Source organism: Lissotriton helveticus, chromosome 7 (assembly GCF_964261635.1).
Source record: "Lissotriton helveticus chromosome 7, aLisHel1.1, whole genome shotgun sequence".
NCBI classification, from domain to species: domain Eukaryota; kingdom Metazoa; phylum Chordata; class Amphibia; order Caudata; family Salamandridae; genus Lissotriton; species Lissotriton helveticus.
Window position 1 is genome coordinate 1,567,272,669 of NC_136068.1, and position 16,198 is coordinate 1,567,288,866.

Here is a 16,198-nt window from a genome sequence, read left to right on the forward strand (position 1 = left end):
TCGTGCAACAGCCTGCCCGGCGCGGATCTCCCAACCCCTGTCCCTCTGACAGTGCGGGAAGATCCCCCAGGACAGAAGTGGTGTCCCCCTGGTCATTCACTCGGGACGCAGCCCTGCTGGCTGGCCCCTGACCCACTGGTTCTTCCACTGGGGACTCTTTCCCCCTCTCGCCCCTCTTTCTGGACTTCTGCACCCTCCCAACTGGAGTGGTACTGCCAGTCACCAGAACTACTGGAGCCCTGTTTACAGAGCCTCCACGTTCTCTAGCCACTGGGGGATCCCCCTCAGCGGGTGACTCATCCGGACAGCCTAGGCTCCCCACCTGGTGTTCCCTTAAAGAACCATCCAGGCTCTGAGACTGAGGTTGGGCACTACCGGGACAAAACCCATTCTCACTCCTTCCCCTTAAGGACAGGACGTGAGGCCCTACACCCATCTCACTACTACAGGACCTAGCTGGGCTACTCTGCGCCACTTCCACCACTCTGGGCTGGAAGATACCTGAGACACTCCCCACAGGATCACACCCCAATGCCTCTCCAGACCCTCTGGAATCCACCACAAGGTCTGCCTCCAATGTGAGCTCCCTGGGGCCAGAGAACTCACTCTCAAACAGGTGTTGGCATAGCTCTGGAAAACTGGGACTTAAAGTATGCTCTCCCACAATTGGATTACACAGCCCCTTAGTAGGGTTAACCAAATTATCCTTCACCTCACCATCCAGCGCCTCACACACATACTCCACACCATTCTTCTGAGACTGGCCAGACAGTAGCGAACTGTCTCTGTCACACAACCCACACTCTTCTGGGCGGTCCTTACACTCACCCACCAGGACCTCAACCATGGGGGAATCCCTCCCACCACTAGGACCATGAACTCCTACGCCAGCTACCCTATTCCCTTCAGGGACGCTGCGCACTACTGGAGCTACCTCATGCCCTTGAACCTCCTGGTGTATGTTAACCCCCTCCAAGTCAGGTGCCATACCTCTAGGTGCGCGCGCTATGCTGTCTGCACTAGATACCTTAATGTTGCTGCCACCATCTGAGCTTGACTCCACCTCCAACTCAGCAAAGCTCAATCTCTGAGCTACACACATTTCTTGTTGCTGGGCTGAAGCCCTCCTGGCCTCACGCCCCTCGAGCTCCAAGTCAAGTTTCCTCATTCTTAAGTCATGCGCAAGCTCCATTTTCATTTCTTCCAGGGCTAACTTCCTAGATTCTAGCTCCAGTTGGAAATTCAATTTCAGCTCCGCCAACTTCATTTCATGTATTCTGGCCTCCTTCCTGTCCATCAACTCCTCTGGCGACAGGGCTCTACCAAAATCCATGATGCTTCCTGTTGGTTCAATTTCCATTCTGACTGATCCAGGCATGACTTCACAACAAATGGGGATTCTCTCAGTAAAACATAAATCAAAAAAAGTCTGTGGCTTAGTTACTGGACTGTCATCACTGTGCAATGGTCAGTAGTTAAGGTAAAGACACTGCAAACGTAAATTCGCTATCCTCACCGCTGCGTCCAATGTAGGAAGGGGGAGTCTCTGGTTGGCGCAGTGCAGCACTGGCGACAAACAGGGCCTCTCTCTTCCTCGTCAGGGCTGAGGGTTACCTCTAAGAACAACCTCTGCTTACCCTCTAGGTAGTGTGGCGCAAGCAGTCTAGGCTAATCTCTGGGGCACATAGGGTTAAACATTTGCAATATCATACCACCACAACCAACCCACCACACAATGACACCAAACTGTTTTGTAGTAAAAAATATATTCTCTTTATATATTTTTAAAATCAGGCTTGTAAATACAGTTTGTTACTTTAAAGGATTGCGAGGTTCCAGTTACTCTTATTTATGTTGCCACAGTTCTTTTTAGTAATGTACAAGTCTTTATATGCACTTCTGAATGTTTTCTCACTTCCTTGTAGTTCAAAAATGGAGATTTCTCTGTTAAGGCGCTTTTGTTATAAATCTCCTAATTTCACAGTTCTCTCAGTGTTCTTTCCTTTCAAAGAGAAAGCCCCTCTCTGTTCTGGGGCTTTGGGACCCTCCTCGGCCTTCGGAGCGCCTTGCAGCGCCTCTCCTGCCTTCAAGGGTGAAACTGACTCGGCCCCTACCAACTCTCACGCATCTCGCGGTAGGCTTGGAATGGACACCAGAGAGGGCCTCGAAGAAACCCTGGGCCTTTTCCAGAGGTGGGGGCTGAGCTGCGGAGCAGAGCAGCAAGCAGGCGATGAGAGGAGCCTCTGGGGCCAAGGCACCTTCAGGAATGCTTTCTTTCAGGACTTGTCAGTGCAGAGGGGTCCCTTCTGACAGCGGAGGATCTCCGGGAGGCAAGGCACCCTTCACAGTGCGGTGCGGCCTCTCCTGGGGGGGCAGAGCAAGGCAGGGCATACAATTGGGAGCACACAGCGCGGGCTAATATGCTGCTTGCTTAGCACACAATACCTTCGTGTCCTTTTCAGCTTCGGTGCGGCCGATGCCAGGCAGACGTCCCTGTTGTGGTGCCTTCCAGGAGGGTGACGTGGCACGGAGACCACAGGAGCACTAACCTCGAGGTTGGCGGTGTTCAGGGGACACAGGCTTACAGGCAGGGGCTGCGTCTTGGGTTCGCCTGGAGAGGGGTGCAGCGGATTGCGAGGGTCTCTGCAGGGCTCTTTCCTCCCGATGGGCACACGTACTGGAGTCCGTCTCCTCTTCACTTTCCACAGCGCGGGGGCAGCAGAAGGTGGTGATCGGACCGGACAGGTCCTCTGCTTTGCGTTGTCTCTTCCGGTCGGGGAGGCAGTCACGGGGCTGGGGTCAGACAGGCTGACCTTTGCGGTGCGAGCTGCGACGGCAGGAAATTACGGTGCTTGGCAGGACAGGGGTTAGCACAGGTCCTTTAGGGCGGTGATGCAGAGTCGACAATACACAGCAGCTGTTCCTCTTCCAGACGGGGGTAGCGCCCACTGTTCCTGGGGCGCTGGTCAGGGGGCAAGTTCAGCAGCAAGCCCTTGGAGATCTTTCAGCAGAGTTTGGCACAAGTTGAATAAAAGCAAAGTCTTTCCGTCTTTCTTCTCCTGCTCTCCTTCAGCAGCAAGGCACCCACCACAGGCCAGTCTCTTGGGGTCAGAGTCAGTACTTCTCCATGCAGCTTCCAGGGTCCTTCTCTTCAGGCAGAGCTTCTTCTTTGCGCAAACTGGATCTAATTTACAAGGAGCAGGGCTCCTTCTTTTATACCCAGTTTCTTTTGTTCTAGCAAGCCAGGGGGGCCTCTGCATAACTGCTCCAGTCTCTGAGTACTTGTTGTGGGTACTTCTGGCTTCTGTATTCAGTGTGAGTGCAGGCACATCAGCCGCTCCCCAGGGGGGCGGAGCCGGCATTGTGAGGGCAGGAGTGGCCTGAGCACTTTGTTGACAAGCTTCGGTCCTTCCTGGGCCAGGTGCAGGCTGAGTCATCAGTCGCTCCCCAGGAGGGCGGAGCCAGCATTGTGGAGGCAGAGCACAGCCTGATGCATCATTCAGGGGAAACTCCCACCACCCACTAAGGTGTCATCTGGCTATTCACTACCTGTCAACTCCCAGCCCTGTCACTCACACACACCAGACAGTCAGATCCACATCCAAGCAGAGGCGGGCTGAAATGGTTAGGCAAGCAAATGCTAACTTTCTAAAAGTAGCATTTGCAAACACAGGATATTAAAATAAACTTTACTAAAAGAAGTATTTTATTATTCTGAGTTCAGGCATACTAAACATGAATTTCTACCATGTTCCCTGAGCCTGCTGGGATTATAGAGTGTAATAATTCCAGCAGCCCATCTGGCCTAGAAGGGAACAGGTAGCCTTACAATAGTGAAAAACGACTTTGGTAGTAATTCACTATTAGAACATGCCACACACATCAGGGCATGTTCTACCTTACACTACAATGCACCCTGCCCTCAGGCCTACCATAGGGGTGACTAATATGAAGTTAAGGGAAGGTTCAGGGGCTGGCAAGTGTGTGCACTTGCCCAGCTAGCATGACAGTACCAGACTGCACGCAGGTTCTGCAATGGCAGACCCTAGACACATTTTAAGGCTGCTTCTGTGGGTGGCGCAACCAGCGCTGCAGGCCCACTAGCAGTATTGGCATTCACAAGCCCTGGCACTCCTGGTGCACTTTACTAGGGACTAACAGTAAATCCAATGAACCAATCATGGACATCAATCACATGTACACTTTACAACAGGGAGAGCATATGCACTTTAGCACTGGTCAGCAGTGGCAAAGTGCCCAGAGTCATTAAACCAACAAAAACAGGTCAGAGAGAGTATTGGAGGAAGGCAAAAAGTTTAGGGATGACCCTGCCAAGAGGCCCAGGTCCAACACAGTGCAGTGCTTAATATGTAACATAATGAGTGCTCCTGACAAAAGCACTTCTCAAAAGACAGCAACAGTGCTATTATTGTCCCTGCGCTGGTACCAAGGCTGCCTATTCCTGAATCCACCTCAGGTCCCTTTAAACCACTTCCACAGCCAGACACTCCCCGGGGAGTGGTGGCGGGGGGGGGGGGGGGGTGGGGGAGATGGGGTGAAGCTGAGATTGTCTAACAAGCAGCGAGGTTTACCCAACTAAAAACAATACTGTAGGCCGGGCCCACTGGACGGTGGTAATTGACAGGGTTTGGGGCGTTAGTTTACAGTTTCTGGGAATGGTGAGGCCAGCCAGTGTAGGACCTCTGTGTCTAGACTCTAGTGCAGCTCATCCACAGCGATATGAAGGCCCAGGGGAGCTGGCTGGCACAAGCCCATACATAACGTCAGCAGACCAGGCTTAGGGTGGGCAGAGAGAGCAGGGTTTTTAGTAGTCCAGATTGCATGTGCATGAAGTCTGAACAACTTTATGGCACACTGACAAATCCACACTACCTTCAGACTCCCTCCTGAGCTCTCACTCGCCCCAGAGCTATGTCTCTGGGCACGTATGTGACCATTGGTCTGGCCGTTCTGCAGAGGATCCCAGGGTTGAATTTGCATGTCGTCTGAACATCTCTATGGTCCGCTGATTACACCGTGAGAATCTTACACTGCCTTCCGCCTCATTCCCATAACTCTCAATTGTGCCCTTTCATAAACACCCGGCCACAACCTGAACTCACCTGAACATTTTACATTACTCATTAGTCAAGAGTCCTTTGCAGGGGCGGCTCCTCTACTAGGGCAGAGAAGCAGCAAACCGAGCAGTGAAGACGCAGTACCTGCGAAAGGTTAGGTGTTTTTAATTTTTTAATTATTTAAACCCCCCCTCCCTGCATGACCCCCCTTCCCTCACGACCACTCGCCTGTCCTCCTTACCCCACGCGACCCCCGCGCCACCCTGCACCACCCTGCACCACCCTGCAGCAGCCCCCCAACCCACCTGTGAGCCATGCCGGCCAAGACTGGTCCTATGTAGTATGAAAAAAAAGCGAAGTAACACCAGGGGCGGCTCCTCCATTAGGGCGGAGGAGTGTTGCCCCACTGCTTTCTCGCAGTACGAGAAGCAGAAACATAAAATGGTATTTTAAATACCATTTTATGTTTCTGCTTCTCGCGCTGCGAGAATGACGAATGGTTGGGGCGGGCGGGCGGGTCAGGGAGGACTGGCTTGCCCAATGCCATTGCAGCGTTGTGATTGGGAGGGGAGAGAGTATGCCTGCTTCCTGTTCCGGGAGCAGGAAAGCAGCAGGAAAACACGGGCGCTGGAGTGGCCAGGAGCGGAGGCAGCTCAGGACCCGGTAAGTGAAGTTTTAAAATGTATTTTTTTAATCCCTCCCGCCGCGCGAACCCCACCTGCGAGTCATGCAAGCAACGACTGAGTATCCCATCAGGAAAAAGCAGATAGGGATTGCATTATGACAAAAAACAAAATATAAACAAGGAACGCAAATGAGATGGATTGCCAAAGGCGTTTTTACAGGTACTGTTGCCTGTAAAGCTAGGGACCTATTTAAAAGCCACTTTTTAGGGCTCGGCTGAACGCGCGGAAGCGCGTCTCCGCCGAAGCTCTTTTGTCGGCGTGTGTGCTTCCCAGGAGACAATCCTGGCCGCGCGCATCGCCCTGAAGGCGATTTCAAAGTGACACGCGCACCCGAACGAGCGCTGCGGCCAGGCGATGTCTCCTGAGAAGCACACACGCATGTGCATACACACACACACAAGCGCCCACGCACGCACGCACGCACATACATACAGAGACACCCCCCCAGCTCACATACACACACGCGCGCACACACACACGAGTGCACCCCCCTCTCCCCCACCGTCGCACACATGCATACACACACACAACGAGGGAACCGAGCCCCCCCCCAGCCCTTTTCAACTTACCAGGTGAATTCTGAGGGACTCCGCTCTCCTTCTGGCGTCGCGAGACGCTTTCACTCCGCCTTCTCTTCCGGTCCGGATGCAGCCCCGCCCCCGTCACAGGCGAATTTGCCTGACTTCCGGTGAGGCTGCTGGGCTCGTTTATTTATGCGATTTTATATAGCGTGAACTTTACCCGTTTGCAAGCTGTGGCAGCATTTCACTTGCCAAATAATCCAGAGTTGTGTTAATTGAAACTTGCATGTGGGGCGCGTCACTTTTTCCCCCTCCCCGCGATCACTGTGCACTTATTGGAGTCTGCTCTGAGGTGGTGTTTAATAAATTTAAAGGCTCAGCATTTCTTGCTCCGATTACATTTTGAAGAGGCAGAGCATGTGACTGGCTGTATGGTATCATCTTGCACCGCAATTAACTTTTAAAGAGGCAAAGCGCGTTACCAGGTTTTAGAGGCAGAATGTGTTACTAGCCTTATGACAGTGTCACGCTGGCTTATCAGCTGCGTTACCCACGTCTTCATTTAATATTACATTGTGCTGCTATTGGTTACAAGCTCAGCGGTGACACGCACACCCTTTAAATTTATCAACAGCTTGCCACAAGCCATTTGGTAGCATATACTGTGGTGTTATGCACACCAGAGCCAGAATTAAATTATTGCTGGGAGTTACAGCAGTGACTTACACACCTGTTTATCTACAAGCAGCAAGTCCATACTTATTATTCAATGTGCATGCATCGGTGATATACACACCAGTTTATCATACAAATAGCGTGTCACAAAATATTTGGATATATAGTGGTCTCACACACACCAGAGTCATTTACACTGTGCTACTTACTGTGCATTTCTACCTGTTTGTTTAAAGTTTTCTTGTTTAAATCTTTTATAAATAAGTCCTTGAGGCCTCGTGTGTTATGTTCTTAATGGCTGCATCACATCGCGTTCATGTACAATGCTAATAGCTCTAACTTTTGCAATGCCGAGACCGATGCATTGTAAATGCTTGTTCATTACTGCAACGTATGAGACCTGTGGCCCTATTTATAGGCCTCATTGGCAGAGGCCCTTGGCAACAGACTGCAGTTTTAAATCAGACCCATATTCAGCAGCCCTGGACCCTGCCTGCATGTCACGCCCTGGAGGTAAACACCAGATAGCCCTTTGCTCCCTTCAGTGAGTTAACAGTGAAGAAACTGATCTGATCATCACCAGGCCGACTGGGGCCACAATGACCCAACTCTGAAAAATGATTAAGGGGGTTCCACCCTAAACACCCTCCCCCCCTTAAAATACGCCCCTGCTGCCCCCTTTATCTCACTCTTGCAAGCCTCTGCTTTCTCCCTTGTTGATTGTTTAGGTCGAGGTAATATCCGGTCTGCCAAAGGCAGAACCGGAAGTACCAAGATTTAATGTTTCTTAGTGTGGACTATTTGTCCCGCCTCTGTTTTTGCCTCTCTCCCATTGGCTGGCTTCCTAAACGGAGGCCTGCCATTGGAGGAGAGAGCTGTCCCTCCGAATAGGCTCCATCTTTTTCAAGTTTGGAGGTGTGTTCGGTGTTCTTCTTTCCACTTTTAGGCCATGCCCATTCTGAGAACACCGAACACGCCCCCAATTCCGAAAAATTCGGAAGCTTGTGGCCGCCATTTTTTTTTGTCCCGCAGACGAGCTGCAGGACTCCCTTCATCCTCGCCTGTGCTGCCGAGCTCTATTCCGCCTTGTTTTGAATTACACAGAGGTGTGTGTTTTTGAAAGAAAGCAGCCTGGCCCCTGAAGCTCCCCATTGCGTGTGACAGCTGTCCGTCTCGCCGCAGACCTGCTCACGGCTGAAGCCGCCTCCTCGGGTAGGTTACCATTTGCTAAGCCTGAGGGTGCCGCAGGGAGGCTCCAGACGTGCGGCCGGCACCGAGATTAGGACAGGTTTGTTTTCTTGTAAAATCATAATTCGCAATGCAGGGTTTTCTTTATCTTCAAGCGGGATTATTTGGGATAGCAAGATACACCTTTGTGGAATTAATTTACTCCTCTCCAAAAAGCCGGGACGCTTTCATAGTTTGGGGCGTTCATATTTTTGTCTGTAAATAAAAGGCATTACATTTCCACCAGATAAGCGTAACACGAGATCCCAGCCATAGGCTCGCCCCTGTTCACGTCATCATCCGTTCCTGCTGGGAACAGTAGGTGTTTCTTCCTCGGAGCGGCACGCTGGCTGCTGGAATGTGCTCAACTGAAGCGATGGTTTTTTGCAGACAGAGCTCCCTCGGAATGGCATGCTTGGAATGGAAGCCGCCAGTGGGCCGAGTGCGCTGATGTAACAGATGCAAGCAAACTCCGAGAAACCGTGTTTGTGAGCGGGGGTGGCTTGCTCCAGGAAGCCAGAGTGCAGCCAACATAGTCTTACTTAAAGGAGACATCTAGAGACCATCTTCACTCCGGAGAAAAGTTTACCTCCGGGACAGTACCACAAAACATTTTTGACTAGCACTTTTTGTTTGTTTGTTGCGGTTTATATGGTGCAAACTCAACCCGGACGGTATTGGGCCGCTTTACACGAGCACCAGTTCCATTACACAAGTACTCGTCCATTTGAGGGCACGGGGACATTAAGTGATATGCCCAGAATCACATGATGTTCAGTCAACGCCGAGATTCAAATCTGGTTCTCCAGCTCCAAAGTCGGCAGCACTGGTCGTTATGCTGTTTGATGTTGTAGGTGGCACATTTTAACACTGTATTGATGTGTGACAAACATGATTGTGCTTATTTGGTGTGAGGCATTTTGTTGTGGTGTTGCTGTGTTCTATTGTTTAAGCTGCTGTGTATTTCTTCTGCATTATTGCATTGTGTTGTGTTGCATTGTTTTGGTCTCTTTTGCCTGTTTCGTTGTTCCTTTTTTAGGTCTCGGGACCGTAGGCTTGGCCGTAGGCCTAGACCGGAAGTCCGGAGATTTATTGTTACTTAGAGTGCAGCGACATCCCGCCTCTCTTTTCGTCTCTCCTCCATTGGCTGGCTTCCTAAACGGAGGCCAGCCATTGCAGGAGAGAGCCGTCCCTCCAAAGAAGCTCCGTCTTTTTCGGATTTGGGGGCCTAAGTTTTGCTGTTCTTTAGACAGTGATGTAGTCTGTCACTCAGAACCACAAAACCACGCCCCGAATTCCGAAAAATTCGGAAGCTTGTGGCCGCCATTTTTTTTTGTCCCGCAGACGAGCTGCAGGACTCCCTTCATCCTCGCCTGTGCTGCCGGGCTCTATTCCGCCTTGTTTTGAATTACACAGAGGTGTGTGTTTTTGAAAGAAAGCAGCCTGGCCCCTGAAGCTCCCCATTGCGTGTGACAGCTGTCCGTCTCGCCGCAGACCTGCTCACGGCTGAAGCTGCCTCCTCGGGTAGGTTACCATTTGCTAAGCCTGGGGGTGCCGCAGGGAGGCTCCAGACGTGCGGCCGGCACCGAGATTAGGACAGGTTCTTCAAGGATGAGTTTTGTTTACAGCCCCTGAGGCGGCAGGGTGTTCCACGCCATGAGCAGGTGTACAACCGTCTGTGAGTTATTTCTGTTTATTGGCGGCACGGTGAACGGCGAGATGTGAGCTGGGCGCAGTACACCTCTTTTGGCCCCTCTGAGCCGGCTTGGAAGAAGTCCTGGCTATGGGTGTAATTCGAAGAAAGGTATTGTGTCCCGTACGAGATACGCCCGGCTTGGCTGTACCATGGACGTTTTCGTTCAGCAGCGGCTCTCGAGGCTGGCTGCAGGCTAGCCGGCTCACTGACCGCAGGCTGCACCCATGGGCGACACCATGACGCTAAACATCATCTCCTTGCTATGCAGGGACATCGTGCAACTCTGGCTGCTCCTGAAGGCGATGACAGGTGTGTCAGGCGTTCGTGGTTTTCCGTTTGTTGTATTTGCTTGAATGTGTGTGTACTGGAATCATTTCTTAAGATGTACAAGTGGTATGAGTAGCACAGCGCCTTTTTGTTTTGCGGTGTTTTCTGCTAAGCTTTGCCCAGCTGCTCTCGATTAATATTCCCTGCCACATGGAAAGAATGCAAACGGGAAAAGTCTGTTTTATACATGCTGTATTTCTCTTCTGCTACGTTTGCTATTTTTAGTTCCTTCTTAGCTTATCTATTGGTCTTTGTTCATGTTTTTGGACTTTTCGCATCCTTATAAAATAGTACTCTTCCATTTAATTAGATGGGAAAATAATGTTCTAAATATTTGATACATACTCGGTTATCCATTTGTAGTGGGAACTGGGATACTGCAGAGGCCTGCAATTCCCTCACATGTCATTAATTTTGAGAAGTGTTTCACTGGAGATACTGCGAGCAACAGAAATCCTTACTGGTTTACATGTCTCTCAGTGGGGTATTGGGGTGGATGACTGAGGTCCTGCGCAGGGACTGCGGAAGCATCTCAGGCATTTGTAAACTCTCTGTTGCTTGCTGGTAAGCGGGTGCTACTCAACAAATGGGTTAAATGGCTGCTCCCTACCACCTAAGACTGGAATGCAAAAGTATGCTATATTATGGGGATGGAATAGATCTCCTATGGTGTAATAGATGAGAAACAGTACTAAGGGCAGTATTGAAGTCCAGTATTAGACTACTGTGCAGAAGACTACATGCCACTGAGGGCGCAAGAATTGTAAGAGCTTTACAAATAGCACCATACTGGGCATGTTTGGGTGCGAAGGGCTGGGCGGTGGCTAGAGGGTTAGAGCCCAGCGCATCACCTGGAGAGCTGCAACAGCCAGAGAGGGATCTCGATCAGGTTTCTCAGACAAGTAGCTTCTAATGCTTTTGGCAGTCCTCCAGCTACCCATAAGTAGGTCTGTTGTCTACAGCCCAGCCTGGTAAACGAGAAGCCTTCGCTTGGTTGAATAAAGATATAGATACCAAAATTGAAAAGTGTGTATTTGAAAGAAAAATGTATGTATTTTCAGAAATTATAAGCTGGTGTTGTGGAGATTTATTACTAATATTAACTTGGTGCCAGGGGCATTGCAACTATTTGTTTTCTGTATTGGCCATGTAGAGGCATTACAATTTGACAAAGCATGTTTTACATTAATGCTGGAAACTGGGCCTGATGCAATGAGGTGATCACTGCTGGTAATCTTGCATATGGTGCATATTCCCTGCCCCCTGGCTGTGCTTGCTCCCCTGCCCCCTGGCTGTGCTTGCTCCCCTGCCCCCTGGTTCCTCTGCCCCCTCACTGTGCTTGCTTCCCTGCACCCTCGCTGTGCTTGCTCCCCTGGCTGTGCTTGCTCCCCTGCCCCCTCGATGTGCTTGCTTCCCTGCCCCCTCGCTGTGCTTGCTTCCCTGCCCTTTCACTGTGCTTGCTCTCCTGTGTGTGTGTGGCTCTGGGTGTTGTGTGTGGCTCTGGGTGTTGTGTGTGGCTCTGGGTGTTGTGTGTGGCTCTGGGTGTGTGTGTGGCTCTGGGTGTGTCTGTGGCTCTGGGTGGGTGTGTGGCTCTGGGTGGGTGTGTGGCTCTGGGTGGGTGTGTGTGGGGCTGTGTGTGTGTGGCTCAGTTTGTGTGTGTGTGTGGGTCTGTGTGTGGCTGTGTGTGTGGCTCTGTGTGTGTGTGTGGCTCTGTGTGTGTGTGTGGCTGTGTGTGTGTGGCTCTGTGTGTGTGGCTCTGTGTGTGTGTGTGTGACTCTGTGTGTGTGTGTGTGTCTGTGGCTCTGTGTGGGTGGCTCTGTATGTGTGTGTGGGTGGCTTTGTGTGTGTGGCTCTGTGTGGTTGTAAATGCAATAGGTCATGCATTTGCGAGGTATTAAGCTATTGGCATTGTAAATGACAATGCCATTTATTTAACGATTAAGCTATTGGCAATGTAAATGACAATGCCATTTATTTATGATTTTAAAAAAAAATGTCATGAGCAATGCCAATAGCTCTACCTTTAATAATGCCGAGACCATTGCATTGTAAATGCTTGTTTTCCTTCTTCTCTTCCTTTTTCTTTCCTTTCTGTGTGTTTTCCTCTCTGTTGCTCTCGGGGAATGTCTGATAAGGAAAAGTAAGCACTTTTAGGCCCCTCCGGCCCCAAAAATGAGAGCTGATCGGCCCCACCGGCAAACACCAGCTAACATTAAGCACTGCCAGCCAATCAGATGTCACTTGGCCCTAGCCTGTGGAGAGTCTGTCAACACTCTGAAAAGGTTAAGAGGTAACTGATGTTATAATACATTTCTGTGTATTGTTGGCATACAGTTGTATAAGGATATTGTACTTTTGCACTAGAACAAGCTAGACATTAAGAGAGGGCGGTGGGAGTGCTGATGGGACCACCCACCATGCCACGACTCAATATATAGTCACAAGTATTTTGAAGCTGCTTATGTTTGTTTGCTAGAAACTAATGAAACCATGCTGGCGGTTTGGTAGAAGCGTTTGACACTGGGGATAATCTGTCCAACAGGACGTGGTGGTCCACGGTGTCAATGACTGTTGTCTGGTCAAGCTTAAGGCTTTGTTCCAAATACCCTCACGTGCGGACTCAGATCATTTACAAAATCCTGACAGCATTGGACAATGTTAGGCGGATCCAAAAATTATTGTAATTAGGTCACAGAAATGTTTTCTTAACATTGATTGGCACTATGAGTCTGAAGTCCCTCAGCACCATTAGAGTATGTATTTGTTTTGTGTATGGGATAACTATGCCTTGTTCCAAACATTTACACATCATATCAGTACATATTGTTAGGCAAGCCCTGTGCTTTAGGTGGAGAGCCATGAGCAGTGTGTCTTAGGAGCCAAGCTGGACCCACACACAAGGGAACAATACTTGTGTAAATCATCAGAAGGTTCACACAAAGTAAGTTTATTAAAAAGAAGGAGGAAAAGGTTACAAGTAAAATTACGGAAGGAAGGGGAGGATACTATTTGGATAAAATTAAGAGAGGCTGCCTTTAAAGAGGAAATTAGACAGTTCTGGTCGATTATAGGTGAGGGGTGTGGTTTAAGAACAAGGCCGCTTCCTATCCCCATTGAAGAACGAATATGGGTAGATTATGTCACAACCCTTTATGCAAATAATGGAGCGGCGGTTCCCCAGGTAGGTTCTATCGTAAGTGATCAGTTTTTGGATCACTTATCTGAAAATGATATTGTAACAGCCATAAAGGAAATGCGCTCATCTGGGGCAATGGGGCCGGATGAACTCCCAATATCTGTTTTAAAGCAAAGCAGCGAAAAATGGAGCAAATTGTTATGTCCGGTATTCAACATCTGTTTCTCCAGCGGAAAGATTCTTTCCTTGTGGAAAGGGAGCATCTTAGTGCCCCTTTTTAAAAAGGGTGACCGATCGGCCCCTCAAAACTATCGCCAAATTGCCCTTCTAGATGCAATCGGCAAAGTCTTTGCAAGATGCCTGTTGAAACAAATTAATGATTGGGTGGACCAAGCAAACATACTTCCCCTTGAACAGACGGGATTCCGTAAAAATCATGGTACCTTGGATAATTTAACTGCTCTCCAGGTAATAACGGATAAATATATCAGAGTCAGAGGTGGGGGAGTCTATGCTGCCTTCATAGACTTCTCCACGGCTTTCGATAAAGTTGACCGTCCTCTGTTGTGGAAGAAATTATTTGCTTTGGGTATGCCAGCTAGGCTGTTAAATCTAGTTCAGGAACTCCACTCTGAGACCTGGTGTAGAGTACTGTTGGGCGGGGAGAGAGGCCTATCCCAAGCAATTCCTTCTGCCAATGGTCTTAAACAGGGTTGCCTACTAGCGCCCTTGTTATTTTCTCTTTACGTTTGTGATCTCCCCCAGACCCTATCCCTGAGCGAAGGAATTGCCCCCACTCTAGGGGACAAACTGGTTGCATGCTTAATGTACGCAGATGATATACTTCTTTTAGACCTTACTCCGAAGGGTCTTAATAGTCGTCTGCATGCTTTGCATTTATTCGCTGAGTGCCATCATTTGAAGATCAATATGTCTAAAAGCAAGGTAATGTGCATTACAGGGAAGAAAAAATCAAAATCGGGTAATTTTAGCTGGTTTTTGGGGAGTGAGAAATTGGAAATTGTAAAATCTTATGTCTTTCTGGGGAAAATAGTATGTGGTAACTTGAGTGACAAGGCTCATATAGATAGCAACACTAGGAAAGCCATGACTCAGGGAAATGGACTGAGTGCTCTTTATAAAGCCACCGGCAGAAGACATTTTGTCTATCTGCTAGAGGCTTTTCGAGCAAAAATTCCAGCTTCCCTGCTCTATGGCACTGAGCTAATAGATTTGAGGCAATGGGGTTTTCTGGATACTTTTGAGGGTAGACTTTTGCGACACTTATTGTCGGTTAACAATGCCTGTACAGTGGAAACCCTCAGACTCGAATTGGGCATACGAAGTAGTTGGGTTCAGGCCCTGGCAGGAGTAACACGTTGGGTCTTTCACCAAGGCCAATGGAAAATCGGCTACTTTAAGATGTCTGATTAAAAAAGAATTATTGGGTCCTATGAAAGAACATTCTGTACTTATAAAGAACTTCAGAAGGGCTGTTACGTTACTGGAACTAGAGGAATCAACTCTTTTTTCATTATCTCCACACCAGCTAAAGTTGTCATTAAAACGGGCGTCTTGGGAGTTAAGTTTTAGGAGGGATAGAGATGTCCTTATTACAAAGAAAGGTGTTACTGAGATTGTTAATTCTTACTTATTCAAACATATACAACCCTATGCATCTTGGACCCTCCCCACGGCTTACGCCGCTTTTGGTTCCTCTTGAGACATGATCTTCTCCCTTTAAACAAATTATTAGCTAGATGGCATGGTTGTTCCGATAAATGTAATCTATGTAACATTGCCAGCTCAACTCAGGATATTACCCATATCCTTTTCATATGCCCTGCTCTAGTGGTTCATCGTCGAAAGTGGGTGAGACCTATATGTTTAAAGTTAAGCATTTCTTCTGCCAAATCTCTATTCGATGCCATTTCCAATCCTCCAAATGAAATGTTCTGTTTCAGAATTTTTAATTTTTTTAAATGTTTTTTAGAATTATATTAATAGATATGCTTTTCACTTTTCAGTTTTTATATAAATGGAATGTATTTTGCGAATGTTATGCTTTGTAATTTCTATTGTCATTTATGTTTTGTTTATATGTGGATCACAATTGAGTTCCAAATCATATTCAAATAAAATTGAAAATTGGTGGCATCTGTGGGCTGAGGCAACCACAACAGGCCTACCAGAGGTTCTACTGAAGCAGGTTCTAGCTTAACATATGGAAATGCATCAAGTGCTCCAGCCATAGTAGGCGGCAAGAAGAGTGAGATCCTGGAGGGGTTTTGGATCAGGGACCAGCGGATGTATTGAATGCAGCATTCGTTCTCCAGTCATGGACGGTCAGCGGTGGATAGCTACAGGTTTGTCAATAGAACTTTACTGTAATCATCTACCAGGACTGGATTGCTGTAGCCTCTGGAAGTCAATGGCTTCTCTGGCATGTGCAAGACCCAAGCTTGAACAAGGGCTCAGCTTGATACCTCGTTGTATTGATAGCGAAGGCTTTTTTCATGTGGAATCATTCATAGTAGAGCTGGAAACACGCCAAGATCAACACCAAACTCAAGAAACCCAAGGAGGACCCAAAGGGCCTCAAGAACTTCCAGCCCATCTCCCTGCTCCCGTTCCCGGCGAAAGTCATCGAGAAGACTGTCAACAGGCAACTGACCCGCTTTCTCGAGGAGAACACCATCCTGGACCCGTCCCAATCCGGATTCCGCACCAACCACAGCACCTAAACCGCCCTCATCACCACCACTGACGACATCAGGGCCCTGCTGGACAGTGGCGAAACAGCGGCCCTCATCCTCCTGGACCTCTCGGCTGCCTTCGACAGCATCTGCCAC